Raw genomic sequence first — 17,480 nt, 5'->3', positions numbered from 1 at the left:
CCTCTCTCTCCTTCCCCCCTCTCTCTCCTTCCCCCCTCTCTCTCCTTCCCCCCTCTCTCTCCTTCCCCCCTCTCTCTCCTTCCCCCCCCTCTCTCTCTCCTTCCCCCTCTCTCTCTCTCCTTCCCCCTCTCTCTCTCCTTCCCCCTCTCTCTCTCTCCTTCCCTCTCTCTCTCTCCTTCCCTCTCTCTCTCTCTCCTTCCCCCTCTCTCTCTCTCCTTCTCTCTCTCTCTCTCTCCTTCCCCCCCCCTCTCTCTCTCTCTCTCTCCTTCCCCCCCCCTCTCCTCTCTCTCTCTCTCCTTCCCCCCCCCTCTCTCTCTCTCTCTCTCCTTCCCCCTCTCTCTCTCTCTCCTTCCCCCTCTCTCTCTCTCTCTCTCCTTCCCCCTCTCTCTCTCTCTCTCTCTCCTTCTCTCTCTCTCTCTCTCTCCTTCCCTCTCTCTCTCTCTCTCCTTCCCCCTCTCTCTCTCTCTCTCCTTCCCCCTCTCTCTCTCCTTCCCCCTCTCTCTCTCTCCTTCCCCCTCTCTCTCTCTCTCTCTCTCTCTCTCTCTCCCCCGCTTCCCCTCTCTCTCGCTCTCTCTCTCCTTCCCCCTCTCTCTCGCTCTCTCTCTCCTTCCCCCTCTCTCTCTCTCTCTCCCCCCCTTCCCCCTCTCTCTCTCTCTCGCCCCCCCTTCGTTAAACCATCAGAAAGCCAAGAAGAAGAAGATTGACAAGTTCACCGCGAAGGACCTGGGCCTCGACATCTCCAGCAAGCTGCAGACATTAAGTGTAGATGACCCACCCAATCGCACGGCCGGCGTGAAAGTGGAGTCGGTGCAACAGCTCGTGGACAAGCTGAAGGAAATCGGCCGGATTTGAGAGAGGGCGGAGGTCAGTGGAGGAAGACGGAGGAAGTCGGTGGGGCGGGGTGGAGGGCGGCCTGTGTTTGAGGGAGATCCCCTCATAACCCAGCCACACTTCACTTCTGTGATACCACAGGAACAGGAGGAGGCCCATTCAGCCCCTCGAGCCTGTTACACAGGAACAGGAGGAGGCCCATTCAGCCCCTCGAGCCTGTTACACAGGAACAGGAGGAGGCCCATTCAGCCCCTCGAGCCTGTTACACAGGAACAGGAGGAGGCCCATTCAGCCCCTCGAGCCTGTTACACAGGAACAGGAGGGCCCATTCAGGCCCTCGAGCCTGTTACACAGGAACAGGAGGAGGCCCATTCAGCCCCTCGAGCCTGTTACACAGGAACAGGAGGAGGCCCATTCAGCCCCTCGAGCCTGTTACACAGGAACAGGAGGAGGCCCATTCAGCCCCTTGAGCCTGTTACACAGGAACAGGAGGAGGTCCATTCAGCCCCTCGAGCCTGTTACACAGGAACAGGAGGAGGCCCATTCAGCCCCTCGAGCCTGTTACACAGGAACAGGCGGAGGCCCATTCATTTCTCTCAACCCTATCAAATCCTTTAATCATCTCAAACACCTCAATTAGATCGCCCCTTAATCTTCTAAACTCTAAAGAACACAAGCCCAGATGTGCCAACCTGTCCTGGTGATTTAACCCTTTTAGTCTTGGGTGTGTTTGATGGGACAGTGTAGAGGGAGCTTTACTCTGTATCTAACCCATGCTGTACCTGCCCTGGGAGTGTTTGATGGGGACAGTGTAGAGGGAGCTTTACTCTGTATCTAACCCGTGCTGTACCTGCCCTGGGAGTGTTTGATGGGACAGTGTAGAGGGAGCTTTACTCTGTATCTAACCCGTGCTGTACCTGCCCTGGGAGTGTTTGATGAGACAGTGTAGAGGGAGCTTTACTCTGTATCTAACCCGTGCTGTACCTGCCCTGGGAGTGTTTGATGGGACAGTGTAGAGGGAGCTTTACTCTGTATCTAACCTGTGCTGTACCTGTCCTGGGAGTGTTTGATGGGACAGTGTAGAGGGAGCTTTACTCTGTACCTAACCCCGTGCTGTACCTGCCCTGGGAGTGTTTGATGGGACAGTGTAGAGGGAGCTTTACTCTGTATCGAACCCGTGCTGTACCTACCATGGGCGTGTTTGATGGGACAGTGCAGAGGGAGCTTTACTCTGTACCTAACCTGTGCTGTACCTGCCATGGGAGTGTTTGATGGGACAGTGTCCAGGGAGCTTTACTCTGTATCTAACTCGTGCTGTACCTGCCCTGGGAGTGTTTGATGGGACAGTGTAGAGGGAGCTTTACTCTGTATCTAACCCGTGCTGTACCTGCCCTGGGAGTGTTTGATGGGACAGTGTAGAGGGAGCTTTACTCTATATCTAACCCGTGCTGTACCTGCCCTGGGAGTGTTTGATGGGACACTGTAGAGGGAGCTTTACTCTGTATCTAACCCGTGCTGTACCTGCCCTGGGAGTGTTTGATGGGACAGTGTAGAGGGAGCTTTACTCTGTATCTAACCTGTGCTGTACCTGCCCTGGGAGTGTTTGATGGGACAGTGTAGAGGGAGCTTTACTCTGTATCTAACCCGTGCTGTACCTGCCCTGGGAGTGTTTGATGGGACAGTGTAGAGGGAGCTTTACTCTGTATCTAACCTGTGCTGTACCTGCCCTGGGAGTGTTTGATGGGACAGTGTAGAGGGAGCTTTACTCTGTATCTAACCCATGCTGTACCTGCCCTGGGAGTGGTTGATGAATAGAATGGAATATCTTCATTTTTTGCCCGTTAACCTGAGACTGTTCTCTCTTGCTCAGGGCCCCAGCACGACTCTCGCTGCTACGTCTTGGTATCCGTATCTCTGATTGGTGCGTGAAATGGCCAATCCCTGTGCGGGACAGTTCACCCAATGCCTAAGGGATCTTTTGAGTATTCCGTTAATTTTACTGAGCTGTATGTATCGGGACAATCGTCCCTGGAGAGAGAGCAGGACAAAATTAATAAATATCATTTCTGTATTTTAAAAAAAAAACATTTATCTGCAAATCTGTTTCTGCTCTGAGATTGCCATACACACCAATACTATTAGGATAAACCTTATCTTTTTCAGAAGAGATTCTTAAAGACTGAGAATGTAATATTACATTGAATGTACAACACAGGAACAGGCCATTCGGACCATCTGCTCCACAACAGCCTCCTCCCACCCCTCTTCATCTCACCCCATCAACACCAGCCTCCTCCCACCCCTCTTCATCTCACCCCATCAACACCAGCCTCCCCCCACCCCTCTTCATCTCACCCCATCAACACCAGCCTCCTCCCACCCCTCTTCATCTCACCCCATCAACACCAGCCTCCTCCCACCCCTCTTCATCTCACCCCATCAACACCAGCCTCCTCCCACCCCTCTTCATCTCACCCCGTCAACACCAGCCTCCTCCCACCCCTCTTCATCTCACCCCGTCAACACCAGCCTCCTCCCACCCCTCTTCATCTCACCCCGTCAACACCAGCCCCCTCCCACCCCTCTTCATCTCACCCCATCAACACCAGCCTCCTCTCACCCCTCTTCATCTCACCCCATCAACACCAGCCTCCTCCCACCCCTCTTCATCTCACCCCATCAACACCAGCCTCCTCCCACCCCTCTTCATCTCACCCCGTCAACACCAGCCTCCTCCCACCCCTCTTCATCTCACCCCGTCAACACCAGCCCCCTCCCACCCCTCTTCATCTCACCCCATCAACACCAGCCTCCTCCCACCCCTCTTCATCTCACCCCATCAACACCAGCCTCCTCCCACCCCTCTTCATCTCACCCCATCAACACCAGCCTCCTCCCACCCCTCTTCATCTCACCCCGTCAACACCAGCCTCCTCCCACCCCTCTTCATCTCACCCCATCAACACCAGCCTCCTCCCACCCCTCTTCATCTCACCCCGTCAACACCAGCCTCCTCCCACCCCTCTTCATTTCACCCCATCAACACCAGCCTCCTCCCACCTCTCTTCATCTCACCCCATCAACAGCAGCCTCCTCCCACCCCTCTTCATCTCACCCCATCAACACCAGCCTCCTCCCACCTCTCTTCATCTCACCCCATCAACAGCAGCCTCCTCCCACCCCTCTTCATCTCACCCTGTCAACACCAGCCTCCTCCCACCCCTCTTCATCTCACCCTGTCAACACCAGCCCCCTCCCACCCCTCTTCATCTCACCCTGTCAACACCAGCCCCCTCCCACCCCTCTTCATCTCACCCCATCAACACCAGCCTCCTCCCACCCCTCTTCATCTCACCTTATCAACACCAGCCTCCTCCCACCCCTCTTCATCTCCCCCCATCAACACCAGCCTCCTCCCACCCCTCTTCATCTCACCCCATCAACACCAGCCTCCTCCCACCCCTCTTCATCTCACCCCATCAACACCAGCCTCCTCCCTCCCCTCTTCATCTCCCCCCATCAACACCAGCCTCCTCCCACCCCTCTTCATCTCACCCCATCAACACCAGCCTCCTCCCACCCCTCTTCATCTCACCCCATCAACACCAGCCTCCCCCCACCCCTCTTCATCTCACCCCATCAACACCAGCCTCCTCCCACCCCTCTTCATCTCACCCCATCAACACCAGCCTCCTCCCACCCCTCTTCATCTCACCCCATCAACACCAGCCTCCTCCCACCCCTCTTCATCTCACCCCATCAACACCAGCCTCCTCCCACCCCTCTTCATCTCACCCCGTCAACACCAGCCTCCTCCCACCCCTCTTCATCTCACCCCGTCAACACCAGCCTCCTCCCACCCCTCTTCATCTCACCCCGTCAACACCAGCCCCCTCCCACCCCTCTTCATCTCACCCCATCAACACCAGCCTCCTCCCACCTCTCTTCATCTCACCCCATCAACACCAGCCTCCTCCCACCTCTCTTCATCTCACCCCATCAACAGCAGCCTCCTCCCACCCCTCTTCATCTCACCCCATCAACACCAGCCTCCTCCCACCTCTCTTCATCTCACCCCATCAACAGCAGCCTCCTCCCACCCCTCTTCATCTCACCCTGTCAACACCAGCCTCCTCCCACCCCTCTTCATCTCACCCTGTCAACACCAGCCCCCTCCCACCCCTCTTCATCTCACCCCATCAACACCAGCCTCCTCCCACCCCTCTTCATCTCACCCTGTCAACACCAGCCCCCTCCCACCCCTCTTCATCTCACCCCATCAACACCAGCCTCCTCCCACCCCTCTTCATCTCACCCTGTCAACACCAGCCCCCTCCCACCCCTCTTCATCTCACCCCATCAACACCAGCCCCCTCCCACCCCTCTTCATCTCACCCTGTCAACACCAGCCCCCTCCCACCCCTCTTCATCTCACCCCATCAACACCAGCCTCCTCCCACCCCTCTTCATCTCACCTTATCAACACCAGCCTCCTCCCACCCCTCTTCATCTCCCCCCATCAACACCAGCCTCCTCCCACCCCTCTTCATCTCACCCCATCAACACCAGCCTCCTCCCACCCCTCTTCATCTCACCCCATCAACACCAGCCTCCTCCCACCCCTCTTCATCTCACCCCATCAACACCAGCCTCCTCCCTCCCCTCTTCATCTCCCCCCATCAACACCAGCCTCCTCCCACCCCTCTTCATCTCACCCCATCAACACCAGCCTCCTCCCACCCCTCTTCATCTCACCCCGTCAACACCAGCCTCCTCCCACCCCTCTTCATCTCACCCCATCAACACCAGCCTCCTCCCACCCCTCTTCATCCCACCCCGTCAACACCAGCCTCCTCCCACCCCTCTTCATCTCACCCCATCAACACCAGCCTCCTCCCACCCCTCTTCATCTCACCCCATCAACACCAGCCTCCTCCCACCCCTCTTCATCTCACCCCGTCAACACCAGCCTCCTCCCACCCTTCTTCATCTCCCCCCATCAACACCAGCCTCCTCCCACCCCTCTTCATCTCACCCCATCAACACCAGCCTCCTCCCGCCCCTCTTCATCTCACCCCATCAACACCAGCCTCCTCCCACCCCTCTTCATCTCACCCCATCAACATATCCTTCTATCCCTTTCTCCCTCGTGTGATTATCCAGCTTCCCCTTAAATGTATCTCTGCTCTTCGCCTCAACCACTCCCTGTGGGAGCGAGTTCCCCATTCTCACCACTCTCTGGGGAAAGAAGTTTCTCCTGAATTCCCTATTGGATTTATCAGTGACTATCTTATATTGATCGCCCCTAGTTCTGGCCTCCCCCACAAGTCACAGATCACAGAATCACAGAAACCCCACAGTGCAGATAGAGGCCATTTCGGCCCATCGAGCCTGCACCGACACATATCCCACCCTATCCCCGTAACCCCACATATTTAATCCCCCTAATACTAAGGGTCAATCAACCGAACCCGCACATCTTTGGACTGTGGGAGGAAACCGGAGCACCCGGAGAAAACCCACGCAGACACGGGGAGAATGTGCAAACTCCACACAGACAGTCACCCGAGGCCGGATTCGAACCCGGGTCCCTGGCGCTGTGAGGCAACAGTGCTAACCACTATGCCACCGTGTCTGCCCGAAGTGGAAACATCTTCTCTACGTCTACCCTATCGAACCCCTTCATAATTTTAAAGCCCTCGATCAGGTCACCCCTCAGCCTTCTCCTTTCTAGAGAAAAGAGCCCCCGCCTGTTCAATCTTTTCTGACGGGTATAACCTCGCAGATCTGGTATCATCCTTGTAAATCTTTTTTGCACCTTCTCCAGTACCTGTACATCCTTTTCATAATATGGAGACCAGAACTGTGCACAGTGCTCCAAGTGTGGTCTAACCAAGGTATATGGAGACCAGAACTGAGCACAGTGCTCCCAGTGTGGTCTAACCAAGGTATATGGAGACCAGAACTGTGCACAGTGCTCCAAGTGTGGTCTAACCAAGGTATATGGAGACCAGAACTGTGCACAGTGCTCCAAGTGTGGTCTAACCAAGGTATCTGGAGACCAGAACTGTGCACAATGCTCCAAGTGTGGTCTAACCAAGGTATATGGAGACCAGAACTGTGCACAGTGCTCCAAGTGTGGACTAACCAAGGTATACGGAGACCAGAACTGTGTACGGTGCTCCACAGCACCCCAGCATTCACAGCTTTCTGGGGGAGAGAGTTCCAGATTTCCACCCCCCTTTGTGTGAAGAAGTGCTTCCTGACATCACCCCTGAACGGCCTGGCTCTAATTTTAAGGTTCTGCCCCCCTTGTTCTGGACTCCCCCCACCAGAGGAAATAGTTTCTCTCTCTCTCTACCCTATCGACTCCTTTAATCATCCCAAACACCTCGATTAGATCACCCCTTAATCTTCTAAACTCCAGGGAATACAAACCTAGTCTGTACCACGCTGTCCTGGTGATTTAACCCTTTCAGCCCCCGGGGTATCGTTCTGGTGAATCTGCGCTTCTCCCCCCTCCGAGGCCCAGATATCCTTCCCGAGGTGAGTTCACCAGCCAGTGGCACAGGGGAAATGGAGGCCAACTCGACAACAAGCAGGAAACATAGAAACATAGAAGATAGGAGCAGGAGTAGGCCATTCGGCCCCTCGAGCCTGCTCCGCCATTCAATGAGATCATGGCTGATCATCCAAGTTCAGTACCCTGTCCCTGCCTTCTCCCCGTATCCCTTGATCCCTTTAGACTTAAGAAATATATCCAACTCCTTCTTGAATATATTTAATGAATTGGCCTCAACTGCCTTGTGTGGTAGAGAATTCCACAGGTTCACCACTCTCTGGGTGAAGAAATTCCTCCTCATCTCTGTCCTAAATGGCTTACCCCTTATCCTTAGACTGTGACCCCTGGTTCTGGACACCCCCGCCATCGGGAACATCCTTCCTGCATCTAGTCTGTCTAGTCCTGTTAGAATTTTATAAGTTTCAATGAGATCCCCTCTCATTCTTCTAAACTCCAGCGAGTACAAGCCCAATCGACCCAATCTCTCCTCATACATCATTCCTGCCACCCCAGGTATCAGTCTGGTGAATCTTCGCTGCACTCCCTCCATGGCAAGAACATCCTTCCTCAGATAAGGCGACCAAAACTGCACACAATACTTAAGATGTGGTCTCACCAAGACCCTGTACAACTGTAGCAAGAAATCCTTGTTACTGTACTCGAACCCTCTCGCTACGAAGGCCAACATACCATTTACCTTCTTAACCGCCTGCTGCACCTGTATGCTTACCTTCAGCGACTGGTGCACAAGGACACCCGGGTCTCATTGCACTTCCCCTTCTCCCAATCTATTGCCATTCAGATAATAATCTGCCTTCCTGTTTTTGACACCAAAGTGGATAATCTCGCATTTATCCACGTTATATTGCATCTGCCATGCTTCTGCCCAATCACCCAACCTGTCCAAATCATCCTGGAGTTTCTCGGCATCCTCCTCACAGCACACACGCCCACCCAGCTTTGTGTCGTCTGCAAACTTGGAGATATTACATCTAGTTCCCTCGTCTAGATCATTGATATATATTGTGAATAGCTGGGGTCCTAGGACCGATCCCTGCGGTACCCCACTAGTCACTGCCTGCCACTTGGAAAAAGACCCGTTTATTCCAACTCTTTGCTTCCTGTCTGCCAACCAGTTCTCTATCCAAGTCAGTACCTTACCCCCAATCCCATGTGCCTTAACTTTACACACTAATCTCTTATGCGGGACCTTATCGAAAGCCTTCTGAAAGTCCAAATACACCACATCCACTGGTTCTCCCTTATCTATTTTACCAGTTACATCCTCAAAAAATTCCAGTAGATTAGTCAAGCACGATTTACCTTTTGTAAATCCATGTTGACTTTGTCCAATCCTGTCATTGTTTTCCAAGTGCTCTGCTATTACATCTTTTATAATGGACTCTAGCATTTTCCCCACTACCGATGTCAGGCTTACCGGTCTGTAATTCCCCGTTTTCTCTCTACCACCTTTTTTGAATAGTGGGGTAACATTAGCTACCCTCCAATCCATGGGAACTGTTCCAGAGTCTATCGAGTTCTGGAAGATGATCAGCAAAGCATCAACTATTTCTCGGGTGGACGTTTAAGATCCCACGGCCATCATTTTGAAGAAGAGCCGGGGGGTGTTCTCCCCGGTGTCCTGGGGCCGATATTTATCCCTCAACCAAACATCAACACACACATGATCTGGGTCGTTTATCTCATTGCTGTTTGTGGGAGCTTGCTGTGCGCAAAGCTGGGTGGGCGTGTGTGCTGTGAGGAGGATGCCGAGAAACTCCAGGATGATTTGGACAGGTTGGGTGATTGGGCAGAAGCATAGCAGATGCAATATAATGTGGATAAATGTGAGGCTATCCACTTTGGTGTCAAAAACAGGAAGGCAGATTATTATCTGAATGGCAATAGATTGGGAGAAGGGGAAGTGCAACGAGACCTGGGTGTCCTTGTGCACCAGTCGCTGAAGGTAAGCATGCAGGTGCAGCAGGCGGTTAAGAAGACAAATGCTATGTTGGCCTTCGTAGCGAGAGGATTCGAGTACAGGAACAAGGATGTCTTGCTGCAGTTGTACAAGTCCTTGGTGAGACCACACCTTGAGTATTGTGTGCAGTTTTGGTCGCCTTATCTGAGGAAGGATGTTCTTGCCATGGAGGGAGTTCAGCGAAGATTCACCAGGCTGATACCTGGGATGGCAGGAATGACGTACGAGGAGAGATTGAGTCAATTGGGCTGATACTCGCTGGAGTTTAGAAGAATGAGAGGGGATCTCATTGAAGCGTTTAAAATTCTGACAAGACTGGACAGACTAGATGCAGGAAGGATGTTCCCGATGGCGGGGGAGTCCAGAACCAAGGGTCACAGTCTAAGGATAAGGGGTAAGCCATTTAGGACAGAGATGAGGAGGAATTTCTTCACCCAGAGAGTGGTGAACCTGTGGAATTCTCTACCACACAAGGCAGTAGAGGCCAATTCATTAAATATATTCAAGAAGGAGTTGGATATATTTCTTAAGGCTAAAGGGATCAAGGGATATGGGGAGAAAGCAGGGACAGGGTACTGAATTTGGATGATCAGCCATGATCTCATTGAATGGCGGAGCAGGCTCGAGGGGCCGAATGGCCTACTCCTGCTCCTATCTTCTATGCTTCTAAATTGGCGTTTCCTACATTACAACAGTGACCACACTTCAAAAAAATGTAATTCATTGACTGTGAAGCGCTTTGGGATGTCCTGAGGTGGTGCGAGGTGATGGAGAAACGCGAGTCTTTATATAATGATTAGCTGGTGCTGGTAAACCGCAAAACCTAGCTGTCCCGTTTCCTGCCGTGTTTTAACCACAGATATTCTATCCGATTATTGCGACAGAAGACTTTCTTCTACAGTTTGTGCCAGCGGGGAGTTAACAGGAGGTCCGCTGGTTCAGTGGCAATGGAGCTGCTTGTTAACCACCCAACTGGTTCACCAATGTCCTTCAGGGAAGGAAATCTACCACCCTGACCCGGTCTGGCTGATGTGTGACTCCAGTCTCGAACACCAGCGTGGTTGCCTCTTAACTGCCCCTCTGAACAGGCCAGTGATGTTCGTATTAAACCCGCTACCACCGGATCAAGATAAACGGCCATCACCACCTTTTCAAGGCATCGAGGGATAAAGAAAGACTCCCATTTCTCCAGCGCCTTTCACCACCTCAGGACGTCCCAAAGCGCTTCACAGCCAATGAAGTACTTTTTGAAGTGTGGTCACTGTTGGAATGTAGGAAACGTGGCAGCCAATTTGTGCACAGCAAGCTCCCACAACAGCAATGTGATAATGACCCAGATCGTCTGTTTTTAGTGATGTTGTTTGAGAGATAAATATTGGCCCCAGGACACCGGGGAGAACTCCCCCCTGCTCTTCTTCCAAATAGTGGCCGTGGGATCTTTAACATCCACCTGAGGCCAGACGGAGCCTCGGTTTAAAGCCTCATTCGAAAGACTGCCCCTCCGACAGTGCGGCACTCCCTCAGTACTGCCCCTCCGACAGTGCGTCGCTCCCTCAGTACTGCCCCTCTGACAGTGCGGCGCTCCCTCTGTACTGCCCCTCCGACAGTGCAGTGCTCCCTCAGTACTGCCCCTCTGACAGTGCGGTGCTCCCTCAGTACTGCCCCTCCGACAGTGCGGTGCTCCCTCAGTACTGCCCCTCCGACAGTGCAACACTCCATCAGTACTGCCCCTCTGACAGTGCGGCGCTCCCTCAGTACTGCCCCTCTGACAGTGCGGTGCTCCCTCAGTACTGCCCCTCTGACAGTGCGGTGCTCCCTCAGTACTGCCCCTCCGACAGTGCGGCGCTCCCTCAGTACTGCCCCTCCGACAGTGCAGCTCTTCCTCAGTACTGCCCCTCCGACAGTGCAGCTCTTCCTCAGTACTGCCCCTCTGACAGTGCGGCGCTCCCTCAGTACCGCCCCTCCGACAGTGCGGTGCTCCCTCAGTACTGCCCCTCCGACAGTGCAACACTCCATCAGTACTGCCCCTCTGACAGTGCGGCGCTCCCTCAGTACTGCCCCTCTGACAGTGCGGTGCTCCCTCAGTACTGCCCCTCTGACAGTGCGGTGCTCCCTCAGTACTGCCCCTCTGACAGTGCGGTGCTCCCTCAGTACTGCCCCTCTGACAGTGCGGTGCTCCCTCAGTACTGCCCCTCTGACAGTGCGGTGCTCCCTCAGTACTGCCCCTCTGACAGTGCGGTGCTCCCTCAGTACTGCCCCTCCGACAGTGCGGCGCTCCCTCAGTACTGCCCCTCCGACAGTGCGGCGCTCCCTCAGTACTGCCCCTCCGACAGTGCGGCGCTCCCTCAGTACTGCCCCTCCGACAGTGCGGCGCTCCCTCAGTACTGCCCCTCCGACAGTGCGGCGCTCCCTCAGTACTGCCCCTCTGACAGTGCGGCGCTCCCTCAGTACTGCCCCTCTGACAGTGCGGTGCTCCCTCAGTACTGCCCCTCCGACAGTGCAGCTCTTCCTCAGTACTGCCCCTCCGACAGTGCGGCGCTCCCTCAGTACTGCCCCTCCGACAGTGCGGCGCTCCCTCAGTACTGCCCCTCCGACAGTGCGGCGCTCCCTCAGTACTGCCCCTGCGACAGTGCGGCGCTCCCTGAATGTTGGTACTGGATGGAGAATAAATTCCGGCCTTGCCAGCGATGCCCACATCCCAAGCATGAATGAACTAATAAAGTTGCCCATGTGCCAAGCCAATGACCCCAGCTCTCTGTCCGCCCTGTGTGTAATAAGCAGCGGGTGAGCTGTCAAATGCCGCTCGTCCACCTTAGTTAGATACACAGGTAAGCCATGCCTTGTTTATTTGATGTACACTCATTGAATTCCTTTTCTTCCCCGTGTGGGGCCTTGCGTTTACCATGAAAACCTCAGCCTTGGTTGCCGGCAGTCAGTGTTTAAGGGAGTAAATATTGGAGGGAGGCCACTTCAAACATCTCATAAGGTCCCAGCCTTGCCCGGGGACAGTTGCTGATGAAAGGATCCCTCACAAGTTGAATTCAGAGGTCTTTCTAGGTAACGCCTGGTAGGTGTGACCTCCTGTACTGGGTTCAATCATCTGAGTCAGAAGGGAAAAAGTTTCCAGAGTTCTGCTCCCCCACATCCCCCTCCCCAGATATGTGGCTCGGGTTGTCTCATTGTCGCTCCTGGGCCACCACTACACAGTATATACGGCACAGAAACAGACCGTTCGGCCCATCTGCTCCGTGCCAGTGTTTGTGCTCCACACCAGGCTCCTCCCCACCCTGAGGGAGCGCCGCACTGTCGGAGGGGCAGTACTGAGGGAGCGCCGCACTGTCGGAGGGTCAGTACTGAGGGAGCGCCGCACCGTCGGAGTGGCAATACTGAGGGAGCACCGCACTGTCGGAGGGGCAGTACTGAGGGAGCGCCGCACTGTCGGAGGGGCAGTACTGAGGGAGCGCCGCACCGTCGGAGTGGCAATACTGAGGGAGCGCCGCACTGTCGGAGGGGCAGTACTGAGGGAGTGCCGCACTGTCGGAGGGGCAGTACTGAGGGAGCGCCGCACTGTCGGAGGGGCGGTGCTGAGGGAGCGCCGCACCGTCGGAGTGGCAATACTGAGGGAGCGCCGCACTGTCGGAGGGGCAGTACTGAGGGAGTGCCGCACTGTCAGGGGCAGGACTGAGGGAGTGCCGCACTGTCGGAGGGGCAGTACTGAGGGAGTGCCGCACTGTCGGAGGGGCAGTACTGAGGGAGCGCCGCACTGTCGGAGGGACAGTACTGAGGGAGCGCCGCACTGTCGGAGGGGCAGTACTGAGGGAGTGCCGCACTGTCAGGGGCAGCACTGAGGGAGCGACGCACTGTCAGAGGGGCAGTACTGAGGGAGCGCCACACTGTCGGAGGGGCAGTACTGAGGGAGTGCCGCACTGTCGGAGGTGCCGTCTTTCAGATGAGACGTCAAACTGAGGCCCCATCTGCCCTGTCAGGCGGATGTAAAAGATCCCACGGCCACTATTGGAAGAAGAGCAGGGGGAGTTCTCCCCGGTGTCCTGGGGCCAATAATTATCCCTGAACCAACATCACTAAAACAGATGATCTGGTCATTATCACATTGCTGTTTGTGGGAGCTTGCTGTGCGCAAATTTGCTGCCACGTTTCCTACATTACAACAGTGACCACACTTCAAAAAAAGTACTTCATTGGCTGTGAAGCGCTTTGGGACGTCCTGAGGTGGGGAAAGGTGCTGGAGAAATGGGAGTTCTTTATATAAATGCAGTTGTTGTTGAATAAGATTTTTTTAGACAAGGGGTTCGGTAAAAGATTCTTAGTTAGGAAATGGGCCATTAATCTGGTGGCTGCAAACATCAAGCCCTCTGCATAGCAACCCAAAGGCGACATTCCCATTGTGTCCAGATTGGCTCTGATCTCAACTGATCTCCTGGGTGTTCTTGTGCACCAGTCGCTGAAGGTAAGCATGCAGGTGCAGCAGGCGGTTAAGAAGGCAAATGGTATGTTGGCCTTCGTAGCGAGAGGATTTGAGTACAGGGACAAGGATGTCTTGCTGCAGTTGTACAAGTCCTTGGTGAGACCACACCTTGAGTATTGCGTGCAGTTTTGGTCGCCTTATCTGAGGAAGGATGTTCTTGCCATGGAAGGAGTTCAGCGAAGATTCACCAGACTGATACCTGGGATGGCAGGAATGACGTATGAGGAGAGATTGGGTTGATAGGGCTTATATTCGCTAGAGTTTAGAAGAATGAGAGGGGATCTCATTGAAACATAAAATTCTACAGGACTAGACAGACTAGATGCAGGAAGGATGTTCCCGATGGTCGGGGAGTCCAGAACCAGGGGTCACAGTCTAAGGATAAGGGGTAAGCCATTTAGGACAGAAATGAGGAGGAATTTCTTCACCCAGAGAGTGGTGAACCTGTGGAATTCTCTACCACAGAGGGCAGTTGAGGCCAATTCATTAAATATATTCAAGAAGGAGTTAGATATATTTCTTAAGGCTAAAGGGATCAAGGGATATGGGGAGAAGGCAGGGACAGGGTACTGAATTTGGATGATCAGCCATGATCTCATTGAATGGCGGAGCAGGCTCGAGGGGCCGAATGGCCTACTCCTGCTCCTATCTTCTATGTTTCTGTGTTTCTATGTTTCTCTGCATAGCAACCCTGGACCAAAGACGACACTCCCATTGTGTCAACAGGGTCAAAGGTTCGCCCTCCATATTGGCTCTGATCTCGACAATAAAAGATTAACGGGGACAGCTCAAAGCCTCGCCGTCCTCTTTATTCAGCCGAGGTCGAGGGTGTCCAAACGCTCATCCTCCGTGCGCGCGTTTATCAAACACCTGGCCGTGCGATCCTTTGCTGCTGTCACTCGCTGTGGAGAGGATTAACCCTTTCAGCCCTCCTCCCGCTTACAGCCACTCAATTATAAAGAAAAAGACCAGCATTTCTGCATTTGTGATCCATTTGGGTAGGAAGAAGGAGAACAGACACTATAAACTGAAGGGCACAATTCTAAAGGGGGTGAACGAACAGAGAGACCTGTGGGTGTATGTGCACAAATCGTTGAAGGTGTCAGGGCAGGTTGAGAAAGCGCTTAAAAAAGCATACGGGATCCTGAGCTTCATAAATAGAGGCACAGGGTACAAAATCAAGGAAGGTTAAGGGGAGATTGACCAGAATGGTGCCAAGGATGAGGGACTTCAGTGATGTGGAGAGACTGGAGAAGCTGGGGTTGTTCTCCTTAGAGCAGAGAGGGTTAAGGGGAGATTGACCAGAATGGTCCCAGGGATGAGGGACTTCAGTGATGTGGAGAGACTGGAGAAGCTGGGGTTGTTCTCATTAGAGCAGAGAAGGTTAAGGGGAGATTGACCAGAATGGTCCCAGGGACGAGCGACTTCAGTGATGTGGAGAGACTGGAGAAGCTGGGGTTGTTCTCCTTAGAGCAGAGAAGGTTAAGGGGAGATTGACCAGAATGGTCCCAGGGATGAGGGACTTCAGTGATGTGGAGAGACTGGAGAAGCTGGGGTTGTTCTCCTTAGAGCAGAGAAGGTTAAGGGGAGATTGACCAGAATGGTCCCAGGGATGAGGGACGTCAGTGATGTGCAGAGACTGGAGAAGCTGGGATTGTTCTCCTTAGAGCAGAGAAGGTTAAGGGGAGATTGACCAGAATGGTCCCAGGGATGAGGGACTTCAGTGATGTGGAGAGACTGGAGAAGATGGGGTTGTTCTCCTTAGAGCAGAGAAGGTTAAGGGGAGATTGACCAGAATGGTCCCAGTGATGAGGGACTTCAGTGATGTGGAGAGACTGGAGAAGCTGGGGTTGTTCTCCTTAGAGCAGAGAAGGTTAAGGGGAGATTGACCAGAAAGGTACCAGGGATGAGGGACTTCAGTGATGTGGAGAGACTGGAGAAGCTGGGGTTGTTCTCCTTAGAGCAGAGAAGGTTAAGGGGAGATTGACCAGAATGGTCCCAGGGATGAGGGACTTCAGTGATGTGGAGAGACTGGAGAAGCTGGGGTTGTTCTCCTTAGAGCAGAGAAGGTTAAGGGGAGATTGACCAGAATGGTCCCAGGGATGAGGGACTTCAGTGATGTGGAGAGACTGGAGAAGCTGGGGTTGTTCTCCTTAGAGCAGAGAAGGTTAAGGTGAGATTGACCAGAATGGTCCCAGGGATGAGGAACTTCAGTTACATGGATGGACTGGAGAAGCTGGGGTTGTTCTCCTTAGAGCAGAGAAGGTTAAGGGGAGATTGACCAGAATGGTCCCAGGGATGAGGGACCTCAGTGATATGGAGAGATTGGAGAAGCTGGGATTGTTCTCCTTAGAGCAGAGAAGGTTGAGAGGAGATTGACCAGAATGGTGCCAGGGATGAGGGACTTCAGTGATGTGCAGAGACTGGAGAAGCTGGGATTGTTCTCCTTAGAGCAGAGAAGGTTAAGGGGAGATTGACCAGAATGGCCCCAGGGATGAGGGACTTCAGTGATGTGGAGAGACTGGAGAAGCTGGGATTGTTCTCCTTAGAGCAGAGAAGGTTGAGAGGAGATTGACCAGAATGGTGCCAGGGATGAGGGACTTCAGTGACGTGGAGAGACTGGAGAAGCTGGGGTTGTTCTTCTTAGAGCAGAGAAGGTTAAGGGGAGATTGACCAGAATGGTCCCAGGGATGAGGGACTTCAGTGATGTGGAGAGATTGGAGAAGCTGGGATTGTTCTCCTTAGAGCAGAGAAGGTTAAGGTGAGATTGACCAGAATGGTCCCAGGGATGAGGGACTTCAGTGATGTGGAGAGACTGGAGAAGCTGGGGTTGTTCTCCTTAGAGCAGAGAAGGTTAAGGAGGAGATTGACCAGAATGGTCCCAGGGATGAGGGACTTCAGTATGTGGAGAGACTGGAGAAGCTGGGGTTGTTCTCCTTAGAGCAGAGAAGGTTAAGGGGAGATTGACCAGAATGGTCCCAGGGATGAGGGACTTCAGTGATGTGGAGAGACTGGAGAAGCTGGGGTTGTTCTCCTTAGAGCAGAGAAGGTTGAGAGGAGATTTGATCGAGGTGTTCAAAATCATGAGGGGTCTGGACAGAGTAGATAGAGAGAAACTGTTCCCATTGGCGGAAGGGTTGAGAACCAGAGGACACAGATTTAAGGGGATTGGCAGAACAACCAAAGGCGACATGAGGAAACGCTTTTTTACGCAGCGAGTGGTTAGGATCTGGAATGCGCTGCCTGAAAGGGTGGTGGAGGCAGATTCAATCGTGGCTTTCAAAAGGGAATTGGATAAGTATCTGAAGGAAAAAAAATTGCAGGGCTACGGGGAAAGGGCGGCGGAGTGGGACTAGCTGAAGCGCTCTTGCAGAGAGCCGGCACGGGCTCGAGGGGCCGAATGGCCTCCTTCTGTGCTGTAACCATTCTATGATTCTCCAGCGCCTTTCACCACCCCAGGACGTCCCAAAGCACCTCACAGACGAGGAAGTACCATTTTTGAAGTGTGGTCACTGTTGCAATGTGGGAAACGCAGCAGCCGATTAGCGCACAGCAAGATCCCACAAACAGCAACGTGACAATGACCCGATCATCTGTTCTGGTGACTCCGTCTTTCGGAT

General features: G+C 53.6%; 1 long non-coding RNA gene across 1 annotated transcript; it reads left to right on the top strand.

The window, feature by feature from the left end:
• The first annotated feature begins 616 nt into the window (after positions 1–616).
• Positions 617–2,916, top strand: LOC147110104 (uncharacterized). Its single transcript, XR_015080452.1, has 2 exons — positions 617–864; positions 2,702–2,916. It is a non-coding gene; the product is annotated as an uncharacterized LOC147110104 (long non-coding RNA).
• The last annotated feature ends 14,564 nt before the right edge of the window (positions 2,917–17,480 follow it).

Source organism: Somniosus microcephalus, chromosome 12 (genome assembly GCF_052327205.1).
Source record: "Somniosus microcephalus isolate GS21.2 chromosome 12, FLI_Smic_1.0, whole genome shotgun sequence".
Taxonomy (NCBI): Eukaryota; Metazoa; Chordata; class Chondrichthyes; order Squaliformes; family Somniosidae; genus Somniosus; species Somniosus microcephalus.
The sequence above is the reverse complement of the archived record's forward strand: the minus strand, read 5'-3'. Positions and strand labels throughout refer to the sequence as shown.